The sequence below is a fragment of the Melanostigma gelatinosum genome, assembly GCF_949748355.1.
Source record: "Melanostigma gelatinosum genome assembly, chromosome: 3".
Classification (NCBI taxonomy): Eukaryota; Metazoa; Chordata; class Actinopteri; order Perciformes; family Zoarcidae; genus Melanostigma; species Melanostigma gelatinosum.
Window position 1 is genome coordinate 18,860,131 of NC_136636.1, and position 9,153 is coordinate 18,869,283.

Here is a 9,153-nt window from a genome sequence, read left to right on the forward strand (position 1 = left end):
GCACATGAATACACACATAAAACACAACCAGAGGTAGAAAAGTTTTCCACACACAGATTTGATCAAATAAAAGAGTTAAACTTGTATTGCATTTAACTCACAGGAAAAGACACAAACCTACATCCAGTCCACAGTAATGCTGTTCTGGGTGATGCAAATATATGCACAGTTACAAACTTCTCAGTGTTTTCGTTTTAAGAATCTTTCCTTACAATGACTCATGTGTCCACTAAAATATTTTTGTATTATGAAAACAACTTCATTCCGGACAGTAGTTTGCTTTTTTAAAAGGAAAAGTCTTTAAACCAGTTCTCTGTGTCTCTTTGTGAGCACCCGTTTAGCCATATCCTGACGTTTGCTTCCCCTTGGGCAGTCACTCCCCCCCCAGCTCCTCCTGTTCTATACCATCTACCGTTTCCTGTCTTTTCTCCTTTCCTGTCATCCATCCCTCCTTCTGTCTCTCTATCTTCCCCCTCTGTCTCCCTCTCCCAGTCTTTCTGGCCTCTCTGTCTCCCTCTCAGTTGGACTCATGTGGGACTGATTGAGCTTGAGGATCTAGCCCTCATCAAAGGCCGAGTGTGGTTGAATGCGAGCAAGCCACCGAGGCTCCAATCTCGCACTGGTTAATGAGCCCCCTCTCCCCCCTTCCTCCTCTTCTTCCTCACTCCCCCTGCCCCGGCATCCCTCCAGCGGCAAAAACTCATACGACACATCCTCCCCCCTTCCTTCTCTTTTTCTCCTCCTTCTTTCCTCCTTACCCCCACACTTCAGTATTCTCACATCTCTCTTTTTGCTGCTTCCTCTCTCCACTCTTTCAGCTCATTCATTGCTAATACAGCTTCCTCTATCATTCATCTGTATTTCAGCGTTTCAGTCCCCACATTTTCTCCGCCTTTCCTCTTCTCCCTCTCTCCCTCGTTCCCCAGTCCCTGCGCTCTCCATCAGCCATCTCCATCAGCCATCTCCATCTGGCGTCTGTCTCGCTGTGTCCGACCTCCCCCCCCCCATCCTCCTCCTTCTCTAACCACCATCACCGCACTGATGATACATACTCTCTCTCACTCTCTCGCTGCAGACCTGCCTTTAATCATTGCACGCACTCCAGCCGCACACTTGTGCAAGTGCGCAGTGTGCACGCGCATAGGCACAAGCTTTACACAGGTGGGCAACTTGCAAGCTGCTACATGTATGCACACATGCTTGTCAACACACTTTTACATAATTTTGCTGAAGCATACATGAATAATTTATTCTTTCCGCCTTTGGTTCTGTTTTACTGTAAAGCAAGAAAAATGCCACAATAATTGACATGACTGCAGTAAGTCAGTGGTACAAAGGAACCGCTTTTGATTCTATTCCAGATGGTAACTGGGTTTCTGGTCATTCAAATTCAAAAATGACTTTACCAAATTTTACATGAAAGCAGTGAAAGGATGCTACAAACTGATAAAGTATTATATTATTATACATTCTAACTGCTGGAGAAGTAGGAAAATATGTATTTGTGAACAATAAGATATACAGTAGTTTGAACATGAAGAGATTAAGCATCAAATATAAAATTCAAGAGAAAGGATTTGGGGATGTGAACATTTATATTTCAGTAGAACAATGTAGCTCTGCAAGCTTTTTAATTGCTGTTGTGCTGCATGAATATTTAACTATATAACATTATCACTGTAGGCGAGTAGTAGCTTGTTAACAAGTCAACAGTTTTCAGGTTCAAATAAAATCACGTCTTTTCACTAACAGTAATCATGTGTGTCCTCTGTTTGTGTATATGTCCCATATTTTTATGCAACACTTTGAAACATAATCCATCCAGTATTAGGAGAGCTGCCACAACTGGTCATAATATGGAATACAACTTTAAGATAATTACTTAAAGAATACAACAATACACACAAATGTGAAATATTTAAAATGTATCTCCGAATTGCTCTCACAATGAAATCTATAATATTTATTTGCATCAGTGAATCTTAAACGTGACAAATAATATAGATTTCAAGCCTGCTAGATGTTTGGAAACAAAAGCAAATCAAACATCTGTCCCTGTCTGCTTACCTCCCCGCGGCAATGTACTCCTCTCACTCCCCGGACCTGCCGTCCTCGGACCGTCCACCAGATGCCCTCAGACCCGGGCCTGCTCACCTGACATTCCCTCCCATCTACACACCTGTTGCCATTTCCCTCATCAGCTCTGTCTGGCCTTTTCTGCTCACCCCCTCACCTGCGTCTCATTCCCTCTTCAACCACTCTCGTTCACCTCCTTTTTTTCAGATAGTAATAGTTCCATTGCTGTTTCCTTCTGCCTATTTCGACTCTCGATGCCTATAAGTTCCTAAATATACCACTGAATTAATCCTGCTGCCTCAGATGTTTTCAATTGGGTTCACTCCTTGTTTAAGTACTCCCTGCATCGTAACTTTGTTAAAAAGATATTTTGTTTTTTGCAATAAAAATTTTATATTTAATATTAATATACATTTACTGCTATAACTTAAACTAGCAATGTAATAGCAGCACTTCTTATTGTAAAATATACACTACACAATAATAAGATGTTCTGTCTAAGTTAGTATCATAGTGGAGAGCAGGATCGGTGTTTTTAGCCCTGTTAGAAAGCAATATGCTTCTGTCATTCACCGTGCTCATACTCTCCCAAATTATCCTTCACATTTCATTCACAGTTCACATTCACTTTCGGCTCTTTTGTTATTTTATTTTACCATACTGCTTTTAGTTATGCCACATATAGAAACATGTTGTTGGAAAGCTTATTTTCTGGCCATCAGTTGACGCTTCTGTTAGCACAAGTCTAAAGCGTGTTTGCTCTCCCTGGGGGTTCGAAACAGTTTTGTTTATAGTTCCTACCTTGTTACTAATCAACAAAAGCAAACAAAAACAAGACGAAGGATTTCCCTAAATGAATAAGACCCACTGTAAAGTCACTTAGTGAATGTTTACTCAAGTGGCAGCCAGTTAGAAATCATTTTTTGCCAAATTCCTTATCGCAGTAATTTATGAAAATATAATGATTTTACAAATCTGAACAATTGGGTGTTCAAATGTAATCTGTCAAAGCAAAAAAATATCTGAAGAGTCAAAAATGACAATGTTTGGCTGCTATATCGTTTAACTCCATGAGATAACGTAAACATAAACGACTGATAGGGTGAGCTTCTTCAGACCATCCAATTCTGACAGAGCAAACTATCAAATATAATTTTCACGCTTAGATGCGGTTGGATTATTGTTGTTTGACACACCATTTAAACGGTTTGTTTTTTGGGACAATTCCAGTCAATCTTTGGCAGAGGACACAGACACGGTACCGACATCCGCAAGCAGAGCACATCTGACAAACAACAGCCAAGAGCTTTTTGTTGTAATTTGACCGATTGACCAAATTAATTAGATGCTCTCTATGCATCTCTATTTTATGTGATAGATATCTAAAATCATATTTCTCATATGGAAAGTCACATTAAATACATGTGCAGTTGGACTCCCTGTTTTTGTGCAACATACAATACTCTCCTCCATACAATAGTTATTTAGTTTTGTTTTGTTTTATTCTGTCATTAAACAATACATGCATACCACACTTGAAGTCTACACAATGCGAAACCCCAGTTATTACTTTCATATAATACTGATGGTCCATTCTGTCAGCTGCGTTTGTTTAGCGATCGCTAGTTGCCATCTTTCTGCCATAAAATACGTCTGCTTCAAAACACTGCCCATGTATCATCACCTTTGCACTCAACCTCACACCATTTCTGGCCCATCTCCCGTCTTTGTTGTGTGTGGTTGTCTGGATGAGGCAGAGGGGGGAAGACCAGCAGTCAGACCACTACATGTGCTTCCAATCCCCCCCCCCCCCCCCCTGCAGACCCTCCTTGTCCTCTCTTGGCTTCCTCATGCCCTCCCATCGCTCCTCTCCTCTCCTCTCTGTATGTTTTTCTCTCTCCATGTCCACCCATCAGACGTTCTATGTATCTATCTATCTGTTGGCCTGCTTGTTTGTGTAGTGGCTAAAACTATCCTCCTGTCCACGCCAATTACACCATGGGAGACCACTTCTAACATTTTATGCTACATGGCCACTAGAACTTCCTACACATTTTTGTGGCACGCACACATTTCACTCCCAATGTTGGAAAAAAACCATGTCTGGTAAATAGATGCTTTGTTTGGTTATATTTATGGAATAAATGTAAATGGCTATAGCTGATTTGGACAGAAGACATTTAAAATATTTGGACAATAAATCTCCTCCTCTGTCCTGTTCTGTGTTCATCATGTAGCAGAACATAAAACCGTTAAAACATAGTTCATAAGTGTCGACAAAACATCTGGTTTTACCCTCATATATGTTCTAAATATGTTCTCATTGCTTTTTTTTTTACATATCTTTAAGAGTGGTCTGAAAAAGGGAAAACGTCCCCTGTTCCAATAAAAACTGACTGATCAACCTCACACATGTCCAGTCCCAGACAGTGACAAAAAGAAGTAAAACGATGCGGTCAAAAGCTTAGCTAAACATCGTTGTTGCATTCTATAATAAAGAGAGGAAACCTACAAAACCAAAGGCCCTCCGAGAGAAAGTTATTAATATCCTGCCAGCAGTAAATTGGCCGTATACGTACACATGTCCCTGCTCCTTCTCTTTGTTTTGTCTAGCAGTCATCCTTCCATCAGCACCACTGGCTCAGTGTGTCCCATGAAGCATGGGGATAAAAACTGCAGGCAGAACTGGAGAACAAATGGAGCTCAAATATAGAGTGAGTACATGTGTTTGTTTGAATGTACTGTATCTACATGTGAGGGAAATAAACCAAGGAAACATTCAGACCAAGTCTTAGTCAAAAACCAGAAGCTTTGTCTGTCTGTGCCAACGAAAATAATCTCAGAGCGAGATGAATGAACAAAAGGTGCCAATCTGTGTCTGTACCTACAATATCAACCGATGCCACACACAGTGAAGGGATCTTCTTGAGGTCCCTCCGATGACAGGGATTGTTAGCCTGACTATAGTGACTGTAGTACAAGGTAATTAGAGACTGTCTCCAGTATAGGTCACAGTTTAGTCTGTACTGGCCTTAAAAGAGTGGGAGTGAGTGCACAAAGAAGGTGAGGAGAAGAATAACACAAATGGAAACTGGAAGGGAGATGTAATACAAGTGCATTCATCATATCGTGCAGAACTTTGTTCCTGATGCGATGGTGGATTTCCTTTATTTTAAGCTGCACTAATTGATATATTTCCATAAACAATGGAGCAAATGACTACATCTAATGTGAGCGATGTCACTTGTAGTGAAAAACCTGCAGAACATTACCACCTGAGTCGACAGTTTCCCAACTCTGCACTCATCAACTTCATTTCCAGCAGCAGCAGGCAGCTGTTTTCAGCAAAAGAATAGCTTTGATAAATTGAATTTACACATGCTCAGCACCAATTGACAGACAGTTAGCTACTAGCTAGCTGATGAAGAAAGTAAAGAAGGGTCAATTATTTGCTAAAATGTTTATACGGTAGTAATATGTCAAATATTGTGATTTCAGGTGCTACTGCTGCCCTCAGGTGGCCACAAATAAAATAAACTAGTGATACTGCAACGTAAAAGAAAGAAAGAAACTCTAAAACAGTATCAAATACAAAGTTGTGCATGAGCTAAATCTACTGTAAAAATGCATCATATTTTACACACTAGTAGAAGGTTTATAAAATTGCATTAAATGTGTAAATGTGTACAGTAAATGACAGTAAATGTGGTGTAAAAAGTACAATTTTAAAGTACAATACTACATATATATATATAAAGTACAGCGGAAAAAGAAAATACTAGAGTGAAGTACACAAACCTCAAAATTGTTTTAATCTTAAATTTGATATAACGTATTTACTTTTTGACTGAAGGTTTATAAAAAGGATACGAATTAAAATAAGTGAATGTTTAAATCAAACAACCAGAGAATACAAACTTTAACAGCAAAGACTTGTAAGATTGCCTGTCATAAGTAATACACAGTCATGTGCACAAGAAACAGAGCGGAGCTTTGAGAGGTTTATTTCCGAGGAAGTGGATCAGACTACATCATGCTCTTACTGTCCAACTTGGTTAAGAAATTGCGCTGCTTTGGAAGGCATAAGACTGAGGAAGTTTACTCTGCATGAGAGCCATCCCTCATTGCTGGTGTAGGCTCCTGCTGAAGTCTGCATATCCCGCTCGCCGCCTTGTTAACCCAGAATACCCTAATGACTTCCCCTCTCGCTGCCGAGCCATACTGTGAAGTCATCCATGTTTCCATGTAGCCTAAAGTAAGAAGAGGAGTGAGGAGGAGAGGAAAGGAAACTAGACGGGATGGAGGACAACCGGTACCACTAATGATGGCATGAATCCTCTTTAGAGTAAGCAGCATCTGAGTAGTTAGCCCCCAAAGAGCATATATTATAGCCTATTCATAACCACATATAGGAGCATATCCTGCCCCACTCAATGTTTCTCCATCTTTCTACTCTAAGCTTTGATATTTCTCCGGACTCCACTTCAATGATGGAAAAATTGTTAAATAACTGATTAGACTCATTTATTGCCTTTCCTTAGAGGGTCACAGCATAGGAGACAGAGAAGGCGGGAATGTAGCAGCGCTGCCTTTGCAGGCCACAGAAATGTTAGTTGTATTTTATCGCTGTTTTACATCACTGTCAGCTCGTGAACATTGTTGTTGAAGAAACCTCACATGCTGTTTGGATGATTCAGGGTTTAGGAACCAAGAACTAAAACTAATGGAAGTTGGAAATCAATACAAATCAAAAAAGTTATATTCATGAAGTATCAGCTACTTTTTATGTTATCATTCTAATGGTAACACTACAAGACAACAAATCTGTTCCTCTTTTATATTTTATCTTTATTTTAATTGATACGCAGTCTATGTCCTTCACGCAGATGGTTTGAACTCTCGGTATGCAATTGTTTGTCGCCATCTTGTGGCTGAATGAAGCTGACTCTAGCTCATTTATTTATGTAAATGGCACACACACACACACACACATACACACACACACACACACACACACACACACACACACACACACACACACACACACAAAACATTCTTCAAATACATGACGACACATACGGCATGTGAATAACTCACAAATATAAGAAATATACACAAATGCACACTTGAGTGACGGTGTGCATATTCACACAAAAACACAGTAATAATATAAACCACCAGAAATAAAACAATCATACATATCTGCACGTACACATAGAGCTATATGTGAGAAATACTGTAAGGTGTTTTTTCTCTGCAGACATTTTGACTGAAGTACATTCGTTACTATTAACATTAACGATGGCTCTGTTATATTCAAGTGCCCCAGCAAACCACATGAGTCTGACAGTGAACCAACATGAATAATACCACTTCAGCATCGAAATAGAATTCAGCCATCATTCATTTTATTATCAACGCCTGTGCTTTTTACTGTAACATATCAAAATGTCTTCAGTGAAAAATACCTATTATGTAAGCAAAAATGCACACACACGTGCAAACACATACATGTGTGGCACGCACTCACTAAGGCCAAGCATGTGCTAGAAGGGTTGAAAATGTTCTTCCCTACGGGGATTCCAGAAATAAAACACTGTGCTGGTTTCACATGCATGTATCTCATGTTGACAGTATAGATATGGATACTGAGGGGTAGTATAAGCAGAAGTCGGCTACAACACAGTGAGTATAGTGACATAGTGAACGTAAAAGCTGTAAATGAGACTCTGAGTGGTTATCGCTGATTATTTATTTGCATTAGCTAACACCCAACCTGCAACTAGACTACTGTGCCTTTATTTTCAACCATCAAAATCCAACTGGGATTATGAATCCAGACAGTATAGTGTTCTTTCACTTCCACCAAGTGAATGCTATTTAAAGTCTGCCCACTGGTTTTGATGGGTAAGTCACGTCTCGCATCTCTTGAAATGCCATTTCCAATTATTTTTTTATTTGCAATAAGCTAAAATCATGCTAAAATTCAAATAGAAAAGCTAAGTTTTTAATTTTGAGGTGGGTTATTATCTGCCAATATGAAAATTAAATTGGAACTCAATTTCCTATTGCAATTATCAAATGGACCTGGGAGTCCTCTATTGTCAATAGAGTCTCTATTTTCATTTTCAGTTTAGGCAGCAATTTTAAATTTTTAAATTTAAATTTTTAAACATGAAAATGAAACTTGAATGTATTCGTTTTCATTTAAATACTGATTAAAAGGTTGCAGCTTCAAGCTTTTGGTTTTCATCATCTGGAGCAGGGAGAAGTGCTAAAAAACAGCGAATTAATACAAGCGGATTCTCTAGCCTCCTTTTTTGCAGAAAAATGTAATTATTATTTGTTGGTACATTTGATGATAATACTTCTGTGCTTTTACATAAGCAGGATTCTGAATGCTCTCATCTCTCCAAGGTTACAGATATAAAAGGACATTGATGTGGACTGCTTATTTGTCATCTTATTCCAAAAGACTTATGTCATCTATTTTGGTCTTGTCCACACTCACACATTTTCTTCGGCAGAATGTCTTGCATATTTATTTCCCAGTTTATTGATTCTGGATTTTTTTCCTCTTGCAGGTCATGTAGATTGTATATAATGTATTCTACATAAAAATGAATAATACAGTATGCCATAATAAATATCATATAATTGCCATGCTATAGTATCCCATAATTAGTCATAATATGGTATGCCATACAAAAATAATACAGTATCTATAAAAATATCATATTATGGTATTCCATAAGTTGTCATGGTCATAAACATATCATTAAATGAATTATGTAGTATGCCATAATTAATAATAATAGAGTAGAACATTACAAATGTCATAGTATAGTATGCCATACAAATTCATTGTATAAAATGGCATAAAACCTCATAATATTGTATGCCATTAAAAAATAATAGTATGGTATGTCAGAGAAAAATGTCATGGTATGCATGTATGTATTTCAGAAGAAAAATCAGGAAAAAATCAGTTTCCAAGGTTCTTCACTCACTTCATCCACGTCTCTGTCTTCTTCTTCTTGTCCTTATACTGTATGAATGTACTCAGATGTGTCATAA